This window comes from Manduca sexta, chromosome 20, assembly GCF_014839805.1.
Source record: "Manduca sexta isolate Smith_Timp_Sample1 chromosome 20, JHU_Msex_v1.0, whole genome shotgun sequence".
Lineage (NCBI taxonomy): Eukaryota > Metazoa > Arthropoda > Insecta > Lepidoptera > Sphingidae > Manduca > Manduca sexta.
Genome location: NC_051134.1, coordinates 477,981 through 505,399, shown reverse-complemented (window position 1 = coordinate 505,399; position 27,419 = coordinate 477,981). Strand labels below are relative to the sequence as shown.

General features: G+C 31.3%; 1 protein-coding gene across 2 annotated transcripts in view; it reads left to right on the top strand.

The window, feature by feature from the left end:
- The first annotated feature begins 10,884 nt into the window (after positions 1 to 10,884).
- Positions 10,885 to 27,419, top strand: part of LOC119189908 (protein tramtrack, beta isoform-like) — a 34,210-nt gene continuing 17,675 nt past the window's right edge. The window contains exon 1 of one of the 2 annotated variants that reach the window (XM_037440719.1): positions 10,885 to 11,195. The gene's annotated coding sequence lies outside the window, so the exon portion shown is untranslated. Of the gene's footprint in view, positions 11,310 to 27,419 lie in introns of both variants that reach the window. The other variant, XM_037440720.1, reaches the window with a different exon arrangement.

Below are 27,419 nucleotides of genomic sequence, written 5' to 3'. Positions count from 1 at the left end.
CGGACTTCGGGTCATGTCGCAGCTTTATTAATGCTGTTGGATCGCAACTGCGTTGTCAGTGGCATGATTTTTTTTTTTTACTCTAGGCGAGTAAATACAATAGATGAGCAAATCGGTGAGTGAATTTGCATGAAATACGACATAAAAATTGACCAAACCTCGGTTTCTTTAATCTCGGACAAGACACAGTTACCTTTTTGTTCGGGCTTCCACGCAGCCAGAGCCGCGAGCAAAAGCTATACAATATGGTGATCATTTAATCATAATAATATCAAGAACCCTGACTCCTGTTTTTATAATAGACTTCGCAGAAATATGTGTCTAACAAAATGTAGCACAAAAAATTGGGTTAGTAAGTATCTAAAGTGCGTAAACGGGTCAAGCCAAGAAATGTGTTTCAAACATTTACAACCTATAGAATGGTATATCGTAATATAAGGCATATGTATTCTGTGCCGGTACCAATATTGTTCTCGTTTGGAGAAGACTAAAACTAATGTAATTACAGGGCATTATGAGCCTTAAGATCTCAATAATAGATTTCATGGTAACAAATGAAATGCATTGTAAAGTAATCTGGTCTGCATTGCTATTACTAATTATGGACAATATTTATTTATTTATAATAAGGTACACCAACAGCACTATATATTACATTATTCAATGCAATAAAACAATCAGGTACAGCATCTGATACGTGTGCTACTAATAGGTGAACACAGCTTTTAATATTCGTGTTTCTTAACATTAGTCAAGCGATTAGATCATAGTGCAGTTGTCAAAAGAAAATCTTAAGAAAATAATAAGATCCCTAACCTTCTCGCAGATTTAGGTATGTCATTAAAAAAAAAAAAACAAATTACCTATTTTGTTCTTATCTTATAAGGAAATATCAGACAAACAAGGAAAAATTTACATAAGATTTGGCTGCGACCCGGCAACCAAGTCGACTTATTATCCAGCTGTTAATAATTATTCATATAACAGTTGCAATAGCGCATATACATATATTATAAACGTATAATTTAAATAAAATATAAAATTAAATGGTTTTTTTAACGTCTCGCGCTGCATTAAATAATGTAAAGGATAAAGCAAGGCTGTCGGTTACGGATGATAATATAGTAAGGTTAGGGGTAATATTCTGTCTATAGGGGCGAATCCGGGTTTTTATAATTACAGGCGTCTTATTCAAAGGGCAGCTTCGATAACCGTATAGGTAAAAAGAGTCAAAACAATTCCCTACACAGCTATCAAAGCTGTCTTTCGAATAAAACGCCCGTTACAAAAATACGCATATCCCCTTGAAAATGGAATAGGGCCCCTTACCTTACTAAAATACTTGCAATTTATTAAAATCAATAAAAGGAAGTTAGTCGCTGAAGGATAACTGGATGGCTAGCTTGTCTAGTTCATAAATAGTTATACCTGGTCTGTACTAAAATTTCGTCTATTTCTGCAACAGTGCGAGCACTTTGTTGATATTGAAGCTGGCCAGAATACTGAGCATATAACATCAGATTGATATGATAATGGGGATAGTATAGTGAAATGCATTCTTCTTCGTAGTTCTTGATGGCAGTTGGTACTTTTACTAGCTATACCAAAAAATTGAGGTGATGACGTCGAGTTAAGCAATCTTTAATTATGCAGACACTGATAAAATAACGATTATCTAAAATAAAATTATAATTATTAAAATTTATTCAATGATTTACTTTATCTTACAATAAATAAAGTTTTATAATCATTTATTGGCTGGATAGTATAAATAATATGTATATTATTAATTGCTTTAAAATCTAAAGTATAACACAAAATATTTGAAATTTTAATACCTATGTTATTTTTTATTTAATGAAATAATAAAAATTATAATTCATAGATTGGATTACACGATGATTTATCAAGCACATTTTATGGTAACTTGCGGAAATAAAAAAAAAAACGATAGAAATAAAAAAAGATGAAAAATAAATTCAAAAAGTATTAAATTTACACAAATAAAGCAGTAACATACATTTATCGAGATGTTGAACAAAGTATCTTACTTCGTATACAAAGGTTGGTTGCATGTGTGCGCTAGGCGTAAAATATTTTTAATGCCAGCCGAGGTCACGACGCGACTGGCTTGCAGAAAAAAACGTACCTAACGCGCTTTTGTGCGGTAAAAAGTAGACGCGCTACAAAAAATGATTCAGACGTCGTTGGCGGCGCATAGTGCAGCAACAGAGCACACACATTAGCCAATTTCGATAATATTAGTGTTATTTAGTGAGACGTATTCTATCAAAGATTTACTGCTGTTTATGTTCATAAATTATTTGGAAAGTTTTGTTTCTCTTTATTGTACTTATGTCTTTTTGATACCTCTACATTATGCGGATATCCATTACATTGTATGAATGTATAATAATTATCATAAGAAGACTTCGTAATAATGAATATAGCTAGTCGTTTTGTTTTCTATTTATAAGAAATATTACGCCAACTGCAGATAATTATCGAAATATGTTTTTGGGTGAACGATTTTCTGATAAATATATGGATTACTTTCGTTTCCACAACTCTTGGACAGCAAAAAATACTATTAACATGGCGCAATAATTTGTCTCGATGTGTGGTGTTTCACGTAACTTAGCAATTCACAGTGTCTCAATTCCCTAGACACGAAGATTGCAATATTGATAGAGTCTTTAAATATTTTCCTAATGTTCAAGTCTATGCGTTTCGATGCCAAATGACTAGTACGTTGCGTTTTTAAATATAGTTGGTTAGTGAATTATTGGATTTGCCATGTGCTGTAGCGTGGAGCAATAAGTATCGTACTAATGATTTTGTACCTTATTTTTTACTATACTAATGTTATAATGGACAGATGTCTGGATTTTTGGAAGATGTTTAGAAGTAAATTCAGATCTTTAGGAACGCAGATGTTTGGCACATATATAGAACCTGTTCTATATTTTATGGTTATCTTTTATCTCTAAAAGTAGAGACGTTTCTTGCGTATAAAACCTAATAAAACAATATTTGTGTGCCTTGTCACGCCATAGCTTCGCTGCAGTGCAGTTCCATCTAGAGCGGTTTCACCTTAACTTATTATAATTCTCAAATTTTAGAACATAAGATTTTAGCTCTCAAATTTATTTTTATACTTAGTTGAAGACTGTGATTTGGCTGTGTCCTTGATAAAGCTGATGTTTATGGCGGGCAGTGACCACTCTCAATCAGTTCACCTGTCTACGAAAGCAATAAAAAAGATTAACAACTTTTTAAATCGGCATTATTTTGTCAGGGCAATAGTCGGATTTAAACCTTAGTTATTATATAAACTAATCAAGGTATTAATTCGGTTAAACTTAAGTATACAGCGCATCGATTGCTAATTATCGGCAAACAATCGAAAAAAAACGAATGACTCGATCCAATAAGGCGTGCCTCTGTATTGTAAACGATTTGTGCCGATTATTTGAAATTGTCTGCAAATATTAAAATAATATGACGTAACATTAATTTTAGCTGCTTGTGACATTTATGGCAGTACTTCGTGAAAATGTTAATTTGTGAATCAGTGAATATTGATTCACACAAAACATTGGTCATACGTACATTTTAATGCTTCGGGAAAATGAAGCTAAATCAATATATTTAGTACACAATTATAATATGACCTTTATATAATATATGGTTTGAAGGGAATCGGATCATATTTAAAAGTAATGTTCATGCGTTAGGACTTAGGAGCAATAAGATAAGTCAAACAATTAAATATAATAGTACAAGGGCACCCACACGTTGAGAGACTTTTTTGAGGATTACATTGACAGTTATCTTTGTTAACTGCTGTGTGGTTAAATAGGTGACTCGACTAAAATATACACTGTATAATTGTTTTAAGAAGTTTGCATACAATTGTAATACTATTAAGTAAAATTGCTAGTGCAGTGGCCTGGCCAATTATATAGGTATCAATATACCTATCAATCAATGATTCAAAGAAGAAAGTATTAGGGTTGATTGGGTTCAGTTCATTTTATTTGGAATAAATGGTGGTATCTTGTGTTTACTTTTGCCGCCAAGAAGCAATGTACAAGTATGTATGTAATATTTCTAGTCCAACTTTAATTTACCGAAAATAGTTTAATAAGGATTGAGAAAATATTATAAAGTATATTTTTTTAAATAAGATTAGTTTAATGGTAATATTGTAATTATTTATAATATCATGGAATCAAAAAAAAACTGTTAAATCAAATTAAAAATAAAATAAATATATTTAAACTTAAACAATGATTAGAATTGCATCTTACGTCGCACACTAGGTCAATGACCTTCTGAGTGATATTTTAAATTAATAATTAACCTAATCTATGTTTCGTCTGAATGTCAAAGTATATTTGAACGTAGAGAAAAAAGATAAAGCAGTTATTAATAAATTTAATTAATGTTGTATCGTGGGCACGTTAAACAGATATAGACTACATATTTAAGAATTATAAATACTTTTAATCTAGTATGTATTCAACATAGTTTTTCAGTTAGACATTTAGAAACCAAAATAATTAAACTTCAGTGTGTAAATAAAGGCGATGTAAGCAATATGTTTATTTTTGTGCGGTGCGTGTTTCAATAATAATTTCTCAACTTCAATCAGTGACATTCGTAGCATACACGCACATTGTAATAACTGTGTAGGCTCTACGCAATGTAGAATGCTACGACACTCTCGGATAGTTAGTGAAACGACTGGTATTGGTAATAATAATTATATGACCATAGAATAAATATACACATTTTCCTCGTATCAAGTGTTCGTGATATAAAAAAATAAATTGTTACCAAAATAAAAAATAAACCGACTTTCACGGTTTTTACTTCACCAAATTGTATTCAGCGAATTCAATATTTAAGCAACAACAGATTAATTTAGAATATAAATCAAATATAAGAATAACAACAAAGGTTTCTATCTATGTAAAATGCATTTCCATTCGAAAGAAGAATGAAAGTAATCACATTAATCGGACAGCACTAAATAAAATCCCGTTTTCGCGAGTCGCGATCGAGTCTCACATTGTTGGTTCTTAGAATCAAAAGTGCTGAGTTTGCTTTTGGATCTGAATTCCAGTGGAAAAGGCACGCCTTCGCCCTACCACCCATCTAATGACATCTTACGAAATAAACCAACAATACACTAGTTTGTTTTGAAATATACAATTCACCCACTATTTTTTCTTCTGAGTTTTTGACGAATAATGAACATTGATAATTCTAATTATTTTATGAGCGTAAACAATGTTAATAATAATATGAGATTCGATTTTGTCCCTAATTATGTATATATGTATAATGTATATATAGTACATCGTATTATGCTATTATATATTTGTCTACTAGTAAAACAAAGTACGTCTCAGAATACTTAGTTTTTGGTCAAATAAAACGGTCTATGTGTAGATAGAATTTACAATACGGTATCAACTACTAGTGGTCATCTAGTAGGAAAAAATTCGAATGTTATTAGTAACACATATTATACTTAAATTTTATATTTCTACACTCCTGTTCTTTATGAACATTAATCATGACAAATTTCACATACCTCCGTGCGCGCAATGTGCATAAAAAGCGGTGTAAAATTAGTTCTTTACCTATTAATATATAGATATGAATACTTAGCGCTAAAAAATAAATGAGATTCAAATTTATTGTTAGACAAGATTTATTACAACTCATTCGTATTAAAGTGTAAATTAAAGTTCATGTAAGTATAATTCGTATTTTGTTTATTATTTTCGTAATATAGTAGGAATAGTTGAAGTAAATCATTACAAAAATCCGTATAGTCATGTATATGTACTATGATGTCAGTTAGTGATATGGTTAATGAATATATATTTTGTTACAGGATACGCATGTCGCTTGAGTACATGTTGGACTTTATATAAAAAAAAATTGACTTCATTATATTATATATAATTAAATTTAAAAATAACAATAATATTTAATACTGATCCATTACTGGGCTCGGACTTCCTCTACTTCTAAGAGGGGATTTGAGCCTTTGTCTATAACGATGTTTTTGTGCAAATTGGGGACTTCAACCTTTGAAATTCTTATGAAGAATTCTTGAGACTTAATGGTTTTAAGGTTCAAATTTGGCTAGTATGTTTTCTATATTATTTTTATAGTCCACATATTTCCTTAGAGCATTTCACCTAAATAAATAACGGGGCACTGCGGCTATCACACGTACGGCACCACAAGCAAGAGTTTTATTCATTAAATCAGATTACTTGGTACTAGAAAACATCATTGACGAAAATATTGACGATTCAAAACATGGTGCCTAAATGTAATGCATATTTTCCTGCATTCAAAAGTATGTATTTTTTGTTTTCAAAACTCATGCGTAATGCTTGAATAATAAATTAGATCTTTAGCGTCTGTCCGCCATAGTCTAAGCATGGTAACCTTGTCCCTATCATGGTTTGAGTTTAAAGTAGAGCTTGAATTCGCTAGTTAGTAGTACCTCCATCTACTCTCTTGGAGAGACAGTCGTGATCTTTTGTAAACGCAAGACACAACGACAACCAACGAGTCAAGACAATTTGAATAAATTTTTCAATCGCTTTATTTATGTAATCGATACTCCGTATTAGAAATATCGATATGTCCCAAAAGTATTTGGTACCAAAGGAAAAATAAATTCTGTTATTTTCTTATCCTTTTTTAGCATAAGAAAGCATAGGCAAAGCGCGCATTCCCGCAAAACCAAAACAGTTTAAGACAAAGAAACTACAACTACGCGCCATATAAAATTGTGTGTAATCAAAGGCTGCGACGTACTGTTTACAACAGTTTATGAGCACTCCGACCTGGCGCGGCTTCTTGTTTGATAAAACTCTAATATTATAAAGAGATAATGTTTGTTAACAGTGTCGAAGCATCCATATAACCCGGACGCTTTCAGCTTCACTTTATGTAGAATTTATGTGAAATTTAATTGTCATGAGAACGATTTACAGACGGCATTTATGCGTATTAGAACCTAAATGTTGTATCGGGTTCCCTTTTGGAAAATTTTACATGTCGCCACTAGCAACTAGTAACCAATTCTATCGTTTTTTAAACTGTTTACTACACTGTAACCATTGTTTTAATTCCATTAATATTCCAAGGAATTCATTCACTGGGGCGAAGCTGTGGGAGAAACTTGCACTAGTCTAAATATTATTTTAAAATTTTATTTTTGATCTTTACGAATACGCGTTTGTACGTCTACCATTTAATTTAGACTAATTTATTCATACTATTGAAAGCAAAATATTAACGAAAGCGAGACATTCAAAGATTTTTTAATAAAATAATTTATATTGTATAATATATATAACACTTCAGATAAATGTTGTTGCTTCATAAAAACATAACATAAATAACACATAAGTATAAAATTGCTGAATGAATTTAAAGCTGAGCATATCGTTCATAATACGTTTACCTGTAAATGAGAAACACAACACCGATCCACTGTTGTAATATTCTCAGAATTATAATATTGTTTGCTTTAAAATACCGGCTACTTAATTCCTTCAACGTCATGCTCTGTTAACTATTTTATATCTAAATTCGATTTTATTGGATGAATGAAAGTTTATGCTTTAATATTTTATAGTAAAATAAACAGAAAAGTACGATTGCTCCGAGCTGTTTAGAGTCTAGCAATGTCTGTCTAGACTCAATACTTGTTCGAAATCAGAGCGTAAAAGATTTTATAGTATAGTATAGCTTTATTAGTTACAGATTTTCTGACTGGTGACATTTCTTCTTATATTTAAATGTTCTTAAATCTTTTGAGGTCTCAGTTAATGAGGTCTCAACCATTGTAATTAAACAATTAACCTGGTACTATATTTAATGAAAATCAAAGACCATATGTGCACATTTCATGCTATCCTTACGCAAATTAAATTGTGTTAATACACAATAAATTCTATAATTTAATTTAATTCAATCAAAAATATAGCACACCTTTCTATATAGTGTTCCAAATTATTACTTTTTATGTGAAAAATGAAATACTCCCAACAAATCGACAAGTAAACGGAAAAATCCCCTTCGCAACTGGGACATTCACCAATCGTTACCCATCAAGCTTTAAAGATAGGAAATTGCGACTGCAGAACTTTTAGACGTTTTAATTAATATTTCAGAAATACACGGGAATATTTAGCATTCTGTATATATACTATAAAAAATAAAATTAGGGAGTTATTTTACAGTGACTAGTATCTACTACCACGGTATGAAATTTGAAAAAAAGTAAAGTTAATATTCACACTAATGTTTCAAAAAAAATATTTAAAAATACTTTAGGCATTCAAAACCTTTTCTACATGCACTAGAAACCATATACTCACTATTAAAATATTCACTACTTTAAATTTTTTTTATCTTATCGGAAATACTTAGTAAGCCGTGACAGCTACCATCAAGAAGAGCCAAAAGCCAAAAAATACTTGGATTAAATACTAAGATGGACCAATAATGCCGGGAAAAAATATACAAGAGAAGAATATAACATTTATACATATTACGTCGTTAAACACATTATTTAAGCAAAACTGCTTCACATTTCCTATTTGTTTGTAGGCCGTTGTAAATATTTAATAGCAGCGCGAAATATAAACATAACGTTTCATAACATTAAAATATGCTGCATTTTCTTAATTCTTAACACAACAGACAACGCGCAGCTTAAGTTGGCGTGTCTGGAAGCTTGAAATTGTTACCATGCCGGCATAAAAACGCCTGTTTTTATGCCGGCGTGGTAATACTACTACTGTACCTGATGGTATGTGGTGCTGCGTCCAGGTAGAGCGTCGATTGAGGAGTGGTGATAATTCCTTGACAGGCGGTATAATTACGCTGTAACGATAATAATAACTAATTATATAACGTAGATACTCATTAACGAAAATCTTCGATAATTCATTTTCTAAGGTAATATTGAATTTATTAAATAAAATGAAATTAAAAACGTCAGGCCTGGAGTGACACTAAAGTCTGTACACGGTGAAGTCCTTGGTTCGAGTACCAGGTCAGATGTGTATTATTTACCCGACATTGAATTTCCAGAGAAAGTTTACGTCACGCCTTCACTAAAATAAAAGTTACTGCAACTGATGTAAAAAGCATTTGGCGCTTATCCCGCAATAAAGTGAAGTGAGATCCGAGGAATTATGAGTAAATAAAGATCCTTAAATATTTTATTTTGAAATCTGTAGATTACACACATTTGTTAGTATTTGTACAGGTAGTATGTATTATGTTATGATAGAACATTTAATATAAACAAATAAGATATCTTTCTCGCTTCGCTGTCGGGCATTAAAGAACTACTAACTTTGCACAAGTTATTGGCATTTTGAAGTGCTGTCGCGTGATAATTCTGCTTCTGAGTTCACAGCGGTCTACTATGACAATGTTTTCAATGTGCAGTATTCTATACCTAAAATAATGAAGTAATATAAATTTTATTTTATATATTATAACGAACATTTTTACTTGTCATTCGTACAAAAAAAAATACCTTATTTGTCTTGTTTTATTTAATATTTCCTGCAAACATAACACGAATGTATCAATATGTTTTGCAAATAATTGTTTGAATGGTAGCTAGTTTGAGACCGGTTAAGGATAACGTCCTGTATTTTTATAAAACTGTTAAAATACTCACATCACTTTTTATTGCGAAATATATCTGAAAACAAAACTATAACAGAGGAAGTTTCTTGACCGTGCTATGCAGATACCGGTATTTTATTTGAGAATAAGCCGGAGTGGTTTGTTAGCCTTATTAGCCATAAGTTTTAATGTACTTCGTTAAATTATTTCAATATATATACATGACAGCAAAAAATATATTTTTCAGAATTTACATTCATTTAATATAAAAAAAAAACAAGTTATTGTAATCAGTTAACCTAGTCATTTTATTGGACCAGTTTGTGATGTGATGATCACATTTTCAAATTAGCATCTCATCCCTGTAGGGTTTATATGGTTTAAACATATGATATTCGAAGCCGTATTCACGTAGACGTAGCAGTTTCCTATCTTTCCTGTCGCAAATCCTCGCAAATTCGATGTTTGGCTAACTGAAAAATATGAGTCAGTCGCTACTATAGGTAGGCACAAGCGCGACTCCAGTCACCTTTACGTAACTTTGGCTGCATTGCACGTCGTGAAACTTCTTCAACTATCAATAAATTCTGACTAGATGATTTGTAGTATTGAGTATCTGCTGTGTAATCGTGTTACTGATGTCTTTATTATTTTATATTCCTTTAAGTGCATATAAATATTAAAATGCATCTATTTAATAGTAAGTTATTTTTTGCTTGAGTCTATTAATAACAATTCAACTTAATACTTCGTCGTAGACATTCAAATGTTTTTACCTTGATGCATTAATTTGGGTCAAAAAATACCCATATTTAAAAATATTATAATATACAATAAATAAATATTTTTAAAAATAGGTGATAAAGTATCTATGTAACAAAGTATGGTTATAATTTTGTAGGCGGCAGTGTGGTGGTCGCCGAGTGAAAGGCGGTGCGCTTGACCGCCTCGGCCTCCGGCATCGGCGCCGCCGCCGGAGAGGACGCAAGGGCGCCGTGCGTCTTGCCGAAATTATTCGGGGCTCGCTGCACAATCGATTTTTCCCGCCCGATGCGGAAAATTCTTCGGGGCGGGGCGGGTGTAGCGCGGCGGGAGGAGAGGGGTCGAACGAGGGGGGCGCAGCGCCAGGGGGGCAGGCGGAGTGCAGCGGGGCGGTGCAACGCGCGCCGCCGTCCCGGCCGTCGGGCAGACAGTAGGACGGCGACGCCACTGAGAGTCGGTGACCACGGCGCGAAGAGCGCGCTCGCCGCACAGTGACATGTAGCGCGGCCGCCGCGCCGCAGCCCCGCGACCACACCGCCGGTGGCGGCGCGCCGATGCGCCTGCCGTCCGGCTCGACGCCGACGCCAAGCCCGCGCCCGCGCCGCTATATCTTCCCGCGCAATACGCATCTCAGCCTCACCATCGGTGTTGCTTTCACTGTTACGCCTGAAGCAAGCCCTTCAGCCCGTCTGTATTGACGAGAGTCGTCGGATGGAACCCGGAGTGCGCCGATTCGCATCAAGGTTAGACGAATATTTGATTGTGAGTGTTTGTGCGCCGCCCGCCGAAGAAACAGCTCGCCCTAGCGCATCCTCATACTTCAGCTGTACACGCACACTACTCGACGTTTGCTATAGGTAGGTCTGAAACACGTGAGAGGGAACTCAACAGTGAGTCATGTAAAATTCCATAGTATGTCACGCACACTTTGTGCAACTACCCCTAAATGTCGAGCATCCTAAAATATGCGTGTCCTTGTATTATTAAACACCTGTAGTGCACCCTACTACGAATTACAACCTTGCACACTTTTTTATTTCGGAAAATGTCCATCTGGCTTTCCCGCCGATTATACAATAGCTTTTGCAAGTAAAACGTTATTATTTGATTTTTTTATGAATATTGTATAACTGAAATATAAAGTATTGTACATATTCAGTCAGAAAATCATGTAAAGATAAAAAACAATGCAATGATCTTAAACCTTATATATATTCATAGATTATCCCTCATAAAACTGAATTTTAGGTTAGAATTAACAGTTTTATTCAGAAAAACGTATTGTATTTAATAAAAAAGTGAAGCTCTATTAAAACGTGTTTGGTGATAATGATGACGACAGCAAACGAACATAGACCTGAAAGATATTAGCTTTAATAGTGAAAGCAAGTTTACCAAAGTTGATTACGAAGTATAAGACTTTATGGATGTGACTTCCTCTATTCGTCATTTTAGGTTTGTGATTTTCGAATATTATTTACGAAAGATAAACTTCAATTATTATTACTATATTAGAATATTAGTTAATTTAGTTAATATTAAAGCAGTTTATTGTTGGAGGAAAATATAAATAAAAGTGTAAAGCATATTAAAATGTCAACAAAAGAAAAGGGAAACACGTGTCTCTCTTTTAAATATTTTTGGGACTTTAAATTTTGAACAGTTATATTTTGCAACAATGTAGACATTTGATCAAATAAAATCGTTAAAAATAAAATACTTGAATGCAGTAAATTTACTGAATTCCAAAAATTTTCAAATGACTTACAGTGGAACGCAATTAATTTGGAGTTCATTTTTAATTGAGTAACGACAACCATTGACAATAATAATGTGAATAGGAGCTATCTAGTACATTAATAAGCAAATATACGTTACAACAAGGTATAAAATCAAAGTAACGGATTTTTCGATTTTAATGATAATGGTCGGACAATTGCGAGCTTCCATATCGTGAACATAAATGTTATTCTAGTATCGAATAAGACTACTATGATTGTTAACTATATACATTGTATAATTGGTTTGCACAATTACGACCTTATTCATTCAACATAACATTGCATTTGTTTTATTTTTCTCATAGCAACACACCTTAATGGCCCAAATTCCACGAATACATTTTGTATGTAAAATGCAGACGATTTTAAGGAAAATGTGTCTAAAAACTGAACTCTATTGTTGTTCATTTTGAAAGTATATTTGACATTTTCTTAGTTACTTAGACTTAATAATTCTGACGATCTCGTCAAATTTAATTAAGTGTTATTGTTTATGCAGGTTAGAAGCTGCCTTATTTATTTATAAAACAGAAAAATATTTACTAAGGATTTACGTAGTTATATCCTTCGGCTGTTTATTATATTTTATCCTTCTAATCAACCTAATTCTAAAGAATGTTTACTATCTTACCATATTGATAGCTTTCATAAGCAGAATCTATAAGAGATTTATATATATTATATGTACTCTATTTTACATACATAATAACTGTGTAACCTTATTTAGGCCTCATAGGGCTTAATAAGTATTAGTTCCTCAGGTTGTTTGGATTTTGTACCAATATTTCTCTGTTATTAAACCCAAGATAATTGGTCATTTCTTTTTTTTATAGACGTGTACATTTTTATATGAAACAATATTTTGTTAGGTACCTTAATAAATCGATTTCGACTTCCAAACTTGTCAATGTCACGTCTCTCACAGATATTATGATTTATATTTAGTTCTGTCTGTATTTACAATTGTCTTTCTTATAGTTATTGCATTAATTTTTTATACTTGTTACAAATCTGCAATCATATACTTATGATAATAGGAGATTTCTTGATTATTATAATTGTTGTAACCTTTGTTGTTAAAGACATAATTTCAGATAGTTTCCATTTGTGTCAGAAAAAAAATACCTGTTTTAGACCTTGTATTAGCGCATTTTTAATTATGATTGATTCATAGTTAATTAAATTATGAAACTACATACATACTGCGTAAATAATAGTATATGACAATTAATTGTTCGCCGTTAGCGCAGAACGTAGGTAGTGCGACTTTTTATAAGTTATTCATGTAGAAAATTGCATTGGAAATTGATTTTTTTAACTCGCATACACGCACCGAGTTGCATGGGGGAGCATTATGTGCGAGGGTTTTCGTATCTACATACATATCTTGATTAATAAGCATTAAATTCAAGCATTTATTAATCCATAACGTGTTTATTGAACTATATTCGTGATATTATTGTTTTAATGTATTTTAATTAATACCACACTTACTGAAGATTTTTTCAAAGAAACAAAATGAGTCTGAAGTTTTAATGAATACTAACATCCAAAGCAAGCTATCATGCTTAGTTCATTTGTTATATGAACGACCGATTTTATGATGAGAAACGATGTTCGATTATAGAGAAAATTGTATAGGCGCAAAAGGTCTTATCAATTAATAAATATACTTAGTGGCCATTATGGATTAACTAACCGATTCGAGTTTAATGTTTCATACTTATTTTGCACAAAAATCGGAACAAGTTACTGAGAGTTCTTAAGGGTAGTTAACTTATCGGACATTATTAAACATAACATCTAATGTCTTTTGGTGACATTTGCAGGAAGGTATCTAGTGCCATGGCAATTTCATCTATTGTTTACAATCGTTTCCATCAAGAGCAAAACATACAAGCCATTTTTTAATAGAACTGTTGTTTATGCGAAGTCTGCAATAAAAGTCATAATAATACATTGGTCTATTTTGACTAAATTTGCAGGACCAATTAAAAGTTTTTATGTTATATTATACCCCGAATTGTAACTTACTTAACAATCATATGACTGAAATTTGATTACAAATATGTTTGATAACTTCGATTATATGCGATATAATATTATCGTTCATATTATGTCAAATTTTAAATATTACACGATGACATAAACAATATTCTTATACTTAAAACCTAAAAGTATAGGTTGACTACAATCTTGATATGTTTCTTTAGTTTTTGTGTGATTCGACTAATTGGTTAATCATTTGTAAGTGAGTTGGATAGATGGAATCACATTAAGTCATAAATATATTACCTGAAAGACATAACAAGTTTCGAAACAATTGAAATTATTTAAAGTCTGAGGCAGACATAATATCAATATCATGAATAATTTATAGTTTTATCCGTGTCTCTTACGTAATTTTTCAGACTAAAGTCTGGTATAAATATAATAAAAAATAACTAATTAATACTTACTTAATTATATATCGTCATTAATAATAACACTTTTGTCCATCAAGAAATCTAGCAGCGGTTAACCGTTTTTCGATCTATCCTATCAACCTACTTTTGGAACTTTTATCCAATATTTTAATGATTTTATAGCTAAACACGCCTCGGCCACACTCGAAAACAGTACATACAAATTACATGAATACGAAATAAGTTTAATAATACTTCAAATATTTTATATAAACTATTGTTATATACAGCACATTTAAATTAATTTATTGTCATATACTAAAAATAATCAAATGCATTTTTGAAAGTACTTTACCCGTTACAATCTTTTTCCTTGCATGTTAGACCTTAGTTGTCAATTTATTTTATTTCAGTCTAGTTACCTTTGCAACAGTTAATGTAAACCACAAATATTTATAAATTATTATTTTAAGATGTTCTCAAGGGGTTACCGTTATATCATAATCAATTGATAGTGTACACTATATAGATAACAACAATGTAACAAATATGCGTTCGGTTATCAATAAGAAAATCTAACATTGTTCATGAATGAGTTAATTACGGAAATTGCATGTTCGCACCCTATGGTAAATAAATTCTTAAAGTGAACAAAATATTATATAAATCCAAATAAAGCGTACTCCAATGATTGGGACATATTATGACTTAATTAATACGAGGCAATTATGAAAAGTTTACTTATGTTTATTTTAGGGTTGTAGAAGTAAACCACAAATGGTTGTATTTTATTTTTGACATTTTACGTAAAAAACATGGCAAAGTTTTAGGCCATGACGAGTGCTACTGGTAAGAGCGAGTGAGTTAAACTATGTTAGTTTCTTTGTTGTTATATTTTTATATATCAATGAATAAATAGGGTATATTAGAATATATTTAGAGGAAACAAAGAGCAACACTAGGGCTAACTAAGCGTGTGTCAAATGGGTAGGCGGAGAAGTAACTTCAGCTTATAATAACACGAATATTCTCATTCGAATTTTGTTCTTGAATGTACAATATTTTTATGTAGATTATTATTTTATAATACTTGATATACAAAGTAAATAAATACATAAGTAGTAATTTTAATTTAATATTTAACTCATTTTTAAGTAATGACAGCGTACGTCTCAAGCATTAACACTTTTGATGCAATTTGGAATACGTGAAATGTTTATTTGAAAAATGGTTAAATTTACCTATATTACATTTTTATAGAATAAAACCAGCTAATGATATAGATTGCCAAAACACCAATTAACATATGTTTAATATAAAATAATTGTTACCATGTCGGTATAGCAGCCCACATTACGCTGTGAAGTTTTAGAATTAGTTATAGTACGAAATATCTTTTTTATTTTTTTATTTAGAATGCCACATTGCTCAAGGTTTAGCTATAGATGTACACAGTAGTAGCAAAGATTACATCTCTTCGGCGACGCAATCTTGTTATTATGACATTTGGTATTCTGCCGAAAACTACCCTTAACACTGAAATAGTTAATTATAGCGGTTTTACAATATATGCAGGAATTACTTTAAAGATAATATATAAGAGAAAGGTTTATACCTTATAACCAATTATAGTATAGAATAGCGTATAACCAATTATAGTCTATGAATAATAGGTGAAAATTATAACATACTGATTCAAAAATGAGGTAAGGGAAGGCAAATCAAAAGATGGGAGGATGAAATCAAAAGACAGCTGCACCGTATTGGAAAAGAGCTGTTTTAGATAGAAAACATTAGAGCGAGCTAGTGGAGGCCTTTGTTAACAGGCATCGAATTAAGACATACAATATAATTCTACTATTATAAAAGTTCTTGATTTAAGAGTTAAATGTTAATATAAGTATTTCATAAAATAAAGGCTTACATTAATATGTATAGTCTATCGCAATATCCAAAATATTAAAAATCCTATGTTGTAAACGAATTAATAATATTTGCGTCATTATAGTTTGCAAACATCAAGACTGATAAACGTATTATTTTGTAGTATAAAGTTTTTACCCAACTTATGACAGAATTCAAAGGGGTTCGTGTGTATATATTATCAACTATCTATTTTTCTTTCATATCGACGCTTGAAAGGCAATCATATTTAAGCGACAATCAATAAATTTTTGAGTAGAGTGCTTTAAAGGTTTAAGTTTAATATGAAAATTCATAACAATTCAACTTTTTATTTTATAAAGATATAGTCTAATGTTATTAAAATTGTCCTAGACCTACAAAACCTAGATCAAATGACGCAGAAAAAAAATAGCGATTCTAAATATTTATATAATTCACTTTAGGTATGTTTGTCGCTTAGATATACACATTAATGCAAAGACAAAGCGTGAAAATAAAATAATGTAGAGTTCAGGCGCGGTGAAAACCTATAGCCCTACAAATGTTAAAGTAATCATAACTTTGTCACGTCTAACTAATTCGAATACATTTTTTGTACGGATTTTATCGCGTTTTTTGATATTATAATTTTCTGCCGACCAACATTTCGAAGACTTTGCAGCCTTCGTGGTCACTGGAATCCATGAGGGTCCCTCCCGTAAAATAGTTTTATGTCAATGTCTATTATTCGTGAAACTAAGAAATCATAAAGACTAATTCAGATTTGTTACCTGTAGTACATAATGCTATATGAACATAAGTAACTTTATTTATCTGGTAGATATTTTACATTTAGAAACTAATTGGAGTTAACTACTGTGGAGTCGGGTAATGTAAAAATGGAAAATGATTATGTAAAACATGTAATAAGCTCCCTCATAACATAATAACATATAAGAACTCAATATTTCCAATAATGTTCATACATATCGTTGGCTCACTATTATATAATTCTGTTTTGTTTTCCTCAAATTGAATTATATATTATATCACATCATTCTATGTGTTTTTCACAAATTACAATAATCCCGAAAGATAAATAAAGAGGAAATCATGAATTAGTCTTTTGTAATATTTACCATGTTGAAAATTTGAAATCTTATATATTTATCATATATGAATATCATCATTAAACCTTGTAGTTGAAATAGTGAGCAAGCGATATGTGTCATAGCAATGATTTAAAAAAATTACAGTGTTCCATGATTCTCAATAAAATTATTTGCGTCTAGATAGGCAATCTGCATTAAATCACCTTACTAGTTCACGAATAACATTGTCATTAAATATTTGACGCAAGCAAAATTATTATCTTATTATCAAAGCCCATGTTCACTTACGTAAATCATATTCCATTAAAAAAAACGTTTAGACGTCATAGAAAACCATACAAAAAGCGTACTGATTTATTCGCAGACTGTTAGGCATAGTTAATATTGGTAAAAAATAGTAACCGGTTATATAATACTGTCTTATTTGTAATTCAAAATACATGGATGTGCACCGTGTGACAGGAAAGCTGCAATCAAAAACAAACATTGAACGTTCGCTAACAGAAGTATCCTTAATAGTTTCTGTTGTGTAGATCTAATATATCAGACAACTAAACTATGAATCCGTGTTAAAATACCGTACAAGTTGTACATATCTTAATCCTTATTAAACAAATATATTTCATAAAATCTAGGATGATATAAATATTATAATCGTAATTATTAAAAAAAATCATCTTTAACAAAAATGAATCAAATAATTTTTTGTGCGAGTTTTTATAATTAATTATATATTTCAGCCTTATTGCACGTAGATCATTAATTATTAAGGTAAGGGAAATTTGGATATGTAATTTCTCTTACTACTTTGCTTTGTAGCGTATAATTCGAAAGATAGATCCAAAATTAAAACATACTCGTACATACACCAGTGAATCAACACTAGGATTAACTTATTATTTATAGTTCATAAAAAACTTATTTTGCTATACATTTATTACATTTAAACCTCATAAGCAAACCCATGTCGCAATTTTCTTAATTAATGGTGTTTTTAATTTAAACAAAACAGCAGTAAAATAATAATCACAATTTATTATCTAAAATGCGCGGGCGGGTGCAAGCAGCGAGCAAGCACGTCGCGTCGGCGCCGTTTATAATGCCTAGCAATTAGCATTGACGCGAATTTCATCCGTGTTATATTTCGGGCATGGCAACTATATCTGCAATCGAAAAAGTCAGCTGCCGTCGCCGACACTCACAAGTAAGTCGCACAAACACATGTGCACTCAACTCACAATAGGCCTAGGCATATATCGTGCACACTAGTCTACACGCACACATGCATCCGGCGCGCTCATGTGTGCTCGGACGCAGACTTTACCCTTGAACGTACATATGCGAAACGCTAGATAATTCCGCGCCGAAATATGCATTGATAAAAAATGTGATAACCTGAATTATCCGTCCCCAGGTTTTAGTCATTGTAACGAATTTTAGAGATGATGGATTGGACGTATTACAAATATTTAAAATCTAATTCATGGGAACGTCGTGCCCAATGCATTAGAAACCGATATTGAGGTACATGTTTATACGATTACTTATAAATACTGAACATTGTTTTACCACATTGACGTAAATATGCAAATTTCGTATATTACAGTATATAATACACTTTACATTTTGGTTATTTTAAACAGCGAAATATAGTATAGAATATATGACTGACTTATTAAAATAGTTTTTACAGAAATCTCGTTTAAAACACGTATTACACATTAGGCCAATGTGTAATTTGAATCAAATGTGCAATTATCTATGTGACATCATTGATGCAAGTTCTGTCTTCTTTTTGGATTTATAATTTACAGCTTGTGTTAGGTCAGGATGTTGTTATTGCGTGGTAGGTATAATATATCTTATCAAATTGTTACAAAATAATTATACGTAGTATGAAACATCGAATACAGGACAAATATTTATAATTGCGTTAAATATCATGTATTGCAAGCAATTGTGTTTTTAGTGTTATACATATGTGCTTGTAATAAAATATCATGAATATGTTATGACGAAAATATTATACTTAATTTTAGTAATTTCATTTCATACTTTTGTATGCGGTTTTGTCAGTGTGTTTCTAAGAATACAAGTCCCATCATACATTTTTTTGAGAGAAATCTAATTAAAATGGTAGTCTCGAAATAGGTCCGTCTGGCTCCGAAATTTTATCCAAATGTATTCAGCGTCTTATTTGTTATCTTACAAAGGTCATTATTACTAAGTTGCACTTTTATAACAACACTATATTAAAGAAACTTAATAATATATAATTGTAAATTGAAGTAAGTAAATGATTTATCATAGATTAATCAAATTACAAATTGTAAATTGAAGTAAGTAAATGATTTATCATTAGTTCTGAAATCAAATAAAACAAGCAGATCCTTCAATTTTGCTGGTTTGTGGCTCAAGTTCTTAAAGTTCGAACTAAAACTATTGCAAATTGTCTGTAGAAATTACCTCGACACAGATAAAGATATATACATCGGTATCTAAGTATTCCTTTTCTGATAATTGTAATGTGTGGCATTCTCCATCTCATTTTAAGCCTAATACCATAATGATTCTGTTAATTCTAAGGCATTTTTACAATAATAGATATGTTATGAAATTCAGGCAAATAGTCATATGACTCATGAAATGGTAATTATAAGAATAAAAAAACAAGAAAGAAATTGTGTGATAACGAAATTAAATATATAATTTTTATAATAGATCCCGTTGATGTCTATTCAAGGGCTCGGTCTTCCCTTTCTTATGCGTAACGTGTAGAATGTCGAGTGCAAGTTCGAGTTTTTAAGTAAATATGGTAGAAATGTAACATAATATATTATATTTATTCATTTTTTGTACATTATATTTTCTGAAGTTATTAATAGAGCTGTTAGATATTACAATTTAAAATACCTATTTTTTATCGAGTTAAACAGCTCTTATTTGATTAAAAGAAGTTTTTACACTTTAAGTAACGAACTGTCATGAAACTATGATATATAAGTGTATTCAATTTACAAAGTATATTTAATAGTCATGATACAAGATTCCTAGTTATGTAAAAGTCATGACAAACTTATAATATGCGACTAGAGCGAATATTGACGACATTTTAAAAAAAACTCACATATTTCAGCAAAAAGAATAGAATTCGCGATCTTTCCGTGGTTTGTTGTTCATACGCCACAAAAGTTAATAATCGACATAAATTTAAATAATACTTTCTCACGTTTATGATGTTTATTAGAACATTGACGCAACAAATAATTTCCAAGTAACAAGTATTCCGGCATAATATCAACAAGTATCAGATACATATCATGTCATAGCTGAAGTAAAGGTGTCATTTTGTATATTTTACTATTTGAAATATCTATATGGCTACTTATAGATATTTCAAATAATAAAATATTACTATATTTATTTATACTTTTTTCACCTGTTGTTTTAATTTTAGACATCACATTATTAATTGAAAGAGAAAATCACATTTTCTAAGCAACAAAACTACGCGTAAATATTAATACATAATAAAGAAAATAAACTAAATGTTAAAGTTCGATATGGTATATTAAAAAGATATCAAAATTTAAGTTGGCCTCGAATTTTGATATAAAAACTTAGACCGGCTGAGCACCAGTTATAGCGGAATATTTCGGCCAGTTATACAATCTTGGTTTTGAATATGAGGTGTATTAGGAGAATTAATGAGGTGAGGTAAACCTAGTTAATACTTATAAATAATAAAATAATACTAGCTTTGCTTATGGATTAGCTTGCGTGAATGTCGGAATAAAAGTGAAACAGACGAATTTTTTGTTTCAGGATAAAAAGTAGATTTGGTGTTGCGTACGTTTTCTATCTATGCACTCTAATTATATCTTAAGTATTAGTTCGATACATTGTCTATGCTGTCAAATTATATCCAAATTCATATAAACATGAATACGTAATGGGCTTTCCAATTGCTAAACATATAATTTCCTTTTCCATAGAATTTTTCTTTTTCTTACATTTCGCTATATAAACCACGTCACATTATTTATTTCACGCATCTTTATATATTCGCAACTCATGCATATAAATGACTTTGTACCATTTACATAAGATAAACTATAAGACGTTGCCAATTTTGATTATCTTATAAAAATTGTATAAACAGGATTTAACTACGAGAAGTTTTAAATTTATGTAAAATTAAATAAGCGACGATAAAAATCTTCATTCGGTAAAATATTGATGTGTTTATACCAATAATTCATGCACATGATATCAATGCGCAAATTGTTCAAGGTAAGGGAAAGAACTCGTACATGATACATGACAACAGATTAACTAGTATGAAAAAATATTCCCTGCATTCCAGTTTTCTGTAGGCTTTACAATGAAATGCGATTTGGTATGTATGGCGTATGAAGTTATCAATTATCAAGTGTTTCACCTTTTAATAAAGCAATTGTTTTCTTTTGGAGCTTGTTTTAAGCGATTAGCATAATTTGCTGTATCCGGATAATGTTTATTTTATTTCAAACATATTTTAATAAAAGTATTGTCCTCGTTTAAAGTACATTTCTTTAAATTAAACGAGATAGTAGAAACGGATCTGCTTCAAACAAATACTGAGATAGCATTCAATTTGGAAGTATCAACAATATTGAATCATTCGCGGCAACGTAAAGAAGACAAAATATTCCTTACAATTTATGCAATCCTAAATACCATACATACTTAACTATAAATAATATAATATAAAGTAAATGTAAACAAGTAATGTTGAAAATGTTACGATTAAAATAAAAACTAAACTAATTTTTAATTTCAACGAAGCCAATTATTCTACTTGGCGAGCCGCTGAAAAGAATTAACATTTAATTTTCTATATAAAAATTCAAAGTTTATCACATGGATATGTCACTAATATAGTATAGTTTCTCTGTACTGGTGTGTGTAGTTTATTCTTTATTTAAAATACTGATAGGAACCAATATGTTATGATATTTACTTAACATAAGTATAGATATGTACTGGTAATATGACTTTCTTTTTTTTATCTTTTATATGTTATCATGGCTTAAAATATACAGTTTCTCACGACGAAATATATTAAATTTTCCATCATACATAAAAGAACTGTTTGTTTGTTTACATGAGCATGTTTTCGAGAATAGGAAGAAAAATTTCGTTTAAATAACACATGATATCCTTTTATGAGTAGTTAAATTCGTGGTCGAATATTTATATTTGGGGATTGCAATCTTTTAAACTAATCGTTGGTCAAAAAAATAGTCTATGGATAAATTTGAACCGTGTTAATAAAGATGTTTTAACACAGACATCTTTAGCATCCCGGGCGGTGTGGTAGTCTGTATTACTTAACAAGTCTTACGTTTGGGAAGAACACTTCAAAATTAGTAAAAAATATTCTCAAATAAAAACCCGACTACGCTAAAGGTATACTTAGGTAAGGTACCGCAATTTATAATCTAATCACGCAACGTTGGATCTTCACTACAATACTTTTATTTTGATGATGTGGATCTCCTTTAATAAATCTTGCGCCGTTCAGGGATCAGAGGACAGGTATATTTTTGTGACCCTTAACTCTCGGCATTGTTAGAAATGGTAACTGACCTTTGGCAAAAGCGGCGCTAATAAGAACCCTCACGTTGGGGTCAACGTCACCAGACTGGTGCAGCACTGACCCGGGTACTTAAACTAGCCCATTTTACGGCTAGCTCGTTTCCTCTCCGGATACTATCCGGGATTATATTCGTCCAGGCCATGCATACGATGTATTTCGCCTGACTCCTTTATATAACTAAAAATTACTCTATTTATGTAGAATTAAAAATGTTTATAGATTTCATGTAATGTTAAATTTAAAGAATTGACAGTTTATAATGAAAATGTTTATTCAAATTATAGGTAAGTAAATGATTTTCTTTAACGACCTTGTCTACACTAAGATGTATCGCAGACATCGTTTTTAATTTGGTCTTGATTTATTAAAGAGCTGTGAACGTAAAGTTAAATATTTCATTGATTTGTAATATTTATTTTAGAATATTAAAATACCTAAATAAAGTAAAAAAAAGTTGATCATATTTAATAGCAAAACAGATTGTTGTAAACACACGGACAGCCCACACCTTATATGTATATCGCAGTTTTAATTTCGCGCGAAAGACACATATATCTTCAAGAATGTCGAAGTTACTTTCTGAAGTAGTGTGGATCTAGGTCGGGAGCTTTCTTGTTCGGATGTTAGCATAGAGTTGCCGTGTAAGGTATTACAATACAAAGTCGATAAGTTCAACGCTGTATTTGAACTCACGGTAATATAATGTCATAACATTAAATATGTAAATTGTATAAAATCAGATTGTAATCGATTCTTGTATTTACATATATTTGTTCGACGCAGAATATCCTTGCGAACTTCCACATTGGATTCGCCTTGACACTATGCTTTAAAATGCACATTTGAAAATTTTAGTGTTAAGTATTAATACTAATGGCTTTAGTCGGATTTATTTCAGTTCGGACTTCGGATTAAACTATTATATTCTTTATACAGTATCACTAATGTGTAGATTAATACTAATAATATCAGCCCTGTATTATATACTTGCCCACTGCTGAGCACGGGCCTCCTCTACTATTGAGAGGGATTAGGCCTTAGTCCACCACGCTGGCCTAGTGCGGATTGGTAGACTTCACACATCTTCGAAATTCCTATAGAGAACTTCTCAGTTGTGCAGGTTTCCTCACGATGTTTTCCTTCACCGTTAAAGTGAACGATAAATTCACAAAGAATACACACATGATTTTTTAGAAAAGTCAGAGGTGTGTGCCCTTGGGATTTGAACCCGCGGACATTCGTCTTGGCAGTCCGGTCCATACCCAACTAGGCTATCGCCGCTTTAATGTGTAGACTGCAGTTTCGTAAATCTGTTGCATAATGGCTCATGATCTCATTCATCATCAATTTAAAATATTTATAATTAGAAATATACTTATATAAATACAATCTAGTAAACCAATATTAATTTATTCACCGCCAGACATAAAATGAAATTATTTATATTCTATCTAATAAACTCAAGCGGGAGTCTCACAAGTTCCCATATGTGATACTTGAAGCAAACTTACATTGGATTTTGATTTAATTGGGTGGCATGTGTCATGACTAAAAATCATACATTATATTCTGTGTTCATAGTTCATATATTCTAGGGTGAAAAATGTATGGTGGCCTCTAATTTGTATATGTAGTTTTTAATCTTTTTATTGTTCTATATCCGTATGTAGTGTTATTAGTTAAAAAATTACTGTATTGTTTATGTTTATTTATGTTTTGAACGAGTTAATATTATAACGCTTTGATTATGTGAGCAAAGAAATATAAAATTTCTAATTATGCGGTCAGTTCATGTTTTTGCTAGAAAAACCTATAACTGTTAATCCACGGCCACTTGTTCGCATCATTGTACCATCACCATTATACTAGCCCATGTGTGAGTCATGCGTCTGTGTTTTTCTTGCCTAGACCGCACACAAAAGTAACCGCTAATAATATTCTGTCTGACACTTTAACGTAAATGATTTTTATTTTCTCATAATAATTTTATTTTATCAAATGTTAGGTAGCAAAATGTTCACACAACCTTACTTCCTACAAATAAAATAATTTTGATAGACAGACACTAACTTGGTGTTATTATAGCTGTTCATTATACATATACCATTATGGTACGTATGTAGTTGCTAGTGGTAGAATATATACCTATATTATATTCGCCCGGATAGCGACCATCGTGCACAAGGTGTTAAAACCCGTGTCGAGTTCCGGAATCAGTATATGTCTATCTGGTTCCAACAGGCCGGCATAATTATGTTGACTACTAAGAAGTAATCATCTATCGTCAGTCGACATTCTATTGGACTCCACTCCACTTACTATCAGGTGCAGTGGGGTCACTTAGCCATGCTCGTACAAAAGAAAACAAATATATACTACTGTATGGCATCAATCTTATAAAGATATTTTTTGTCTGCCGTTATACTACGGCAATATGGGGTTTTTATAGTCATCACTTAGGTAGCTAGTGAAAGGCTGGTAGCTTAGCTAGGTTAGGGCTCATGTCCTCTCCGGTGAGGATCGCGACGCGTTACCCTTCTATTTCCCCCTACTTGCCAGCCTGAGCTGGTTACTTCGGTTTGTACCTTGTCTTTTGTATAAATTTTATCCCTAATTTAAAATGTCCATAGTTATATAAGTAGTTTTAATAGTTGTTTAGAAATAATAATTATTCTTATTCTTTGTTTTGGCGTATCATAAGTGAAACTTTGTTCGCCTACGTGATAAATAAAGTATTTTATTTTATTTTTATTTTACGTGCACTACAAGATCGATTTGCTGTAATTTTGATAACTAGTCGTATGACTTTAACCGCTTTCTAGACATGCAATTTAAACACATCGTTGCCCTACTTGGGGATCAAACCCAGCAGATTTAAATCTACTGTCTAAATAACCTGCCAAGAAGCCGATACTCACCAGATGTGATAAGGCTTTTAAAAAATATACTAATAAAATAAAATGTGGGCATTAATGTGAGCTAATCATTATAAGCAAGACAGGGGGTCGCATCTGTTGAAAATGCTGTCAACATTTTACAGCGGCGTAATGAAAAATACTAAAGACTCTGATTAGAACTTCATGAAGAGCTCTATTAAAAATTCTAGAAAAGAATTTCGAAGATATGTGCAGTCTGCCAACCCGCACTCCGGGCCAGCGTGGTGGACCAAAGCCTGAACCCTTTCAGTAGTATAGGAAGCCCGTGCTCAGCAGTGGATTAGTGTGCCACAGCACGAAGCTTGTGTTATCATAGTAAGCTACAGAAAGGCCAAAATATATATAAAAGCAGTCGCAAAATAATTTATATGTCTTGGTTACAAAAATTCAGTCGCGACAGTTTTAGCGCTATCATAGTATACAGTCAAATTGCAATGCAAATCACTTACTTAATTACCTGATACTTCCTAGACGTATTACAGTATTTACATTTATCTTTATATTTACATATAAATGCCCCACAACATAGTAAGTAGGTACGTACATTCTTAAATTTTAATAAGGTTTAATATGCAATCGTTTAAATAAAGTTTGCTCGAATTACAATATATAGCAATATTTTTTAGTTTTTGATGCAATTGTTTAGTAACATACTATATAACTTAAATATATACGAAATTTATAATTGTTGTAACGTATTAAATTGTTATGATCAAACGGCTTTGTTAATTCGGGAGGCAATGCGATTATTCGCGACATAGATATAGACATAAAATATATCTATATTTTATAGGAGCTCGAAAGGTCGTTAACATTTAAGTAATTTACACGAAACGAAATATTTGTATGTCTAGAGTCTAAATGTATCTAGTTTGTAGATTAGACATCGCCTAATCCAGATATTCAGTTTCTTTTTTATTAAAGTTCTTTTATGTCGTGAAATCACGCTTTGTAAGGGAGCAATAGTCATCTATCTAAATATTTTAATGGTAATTATTAAAATGGTTTTAATATTTTAATGTTAACTTTTTTTTACCACTCTGTTTTCAGTGTAAATTGCTATTTGAAGTTTCTTTAGTTGTTATTTTTTATTGCGTTTTATTAAATCATCACAAATGAGCATTTGTATGTAGGACATTTAAGGTTAAAATTGAAATCTTATGTTTATACTGTATTATGAATTTATACCTATAACAGATACTCCGACC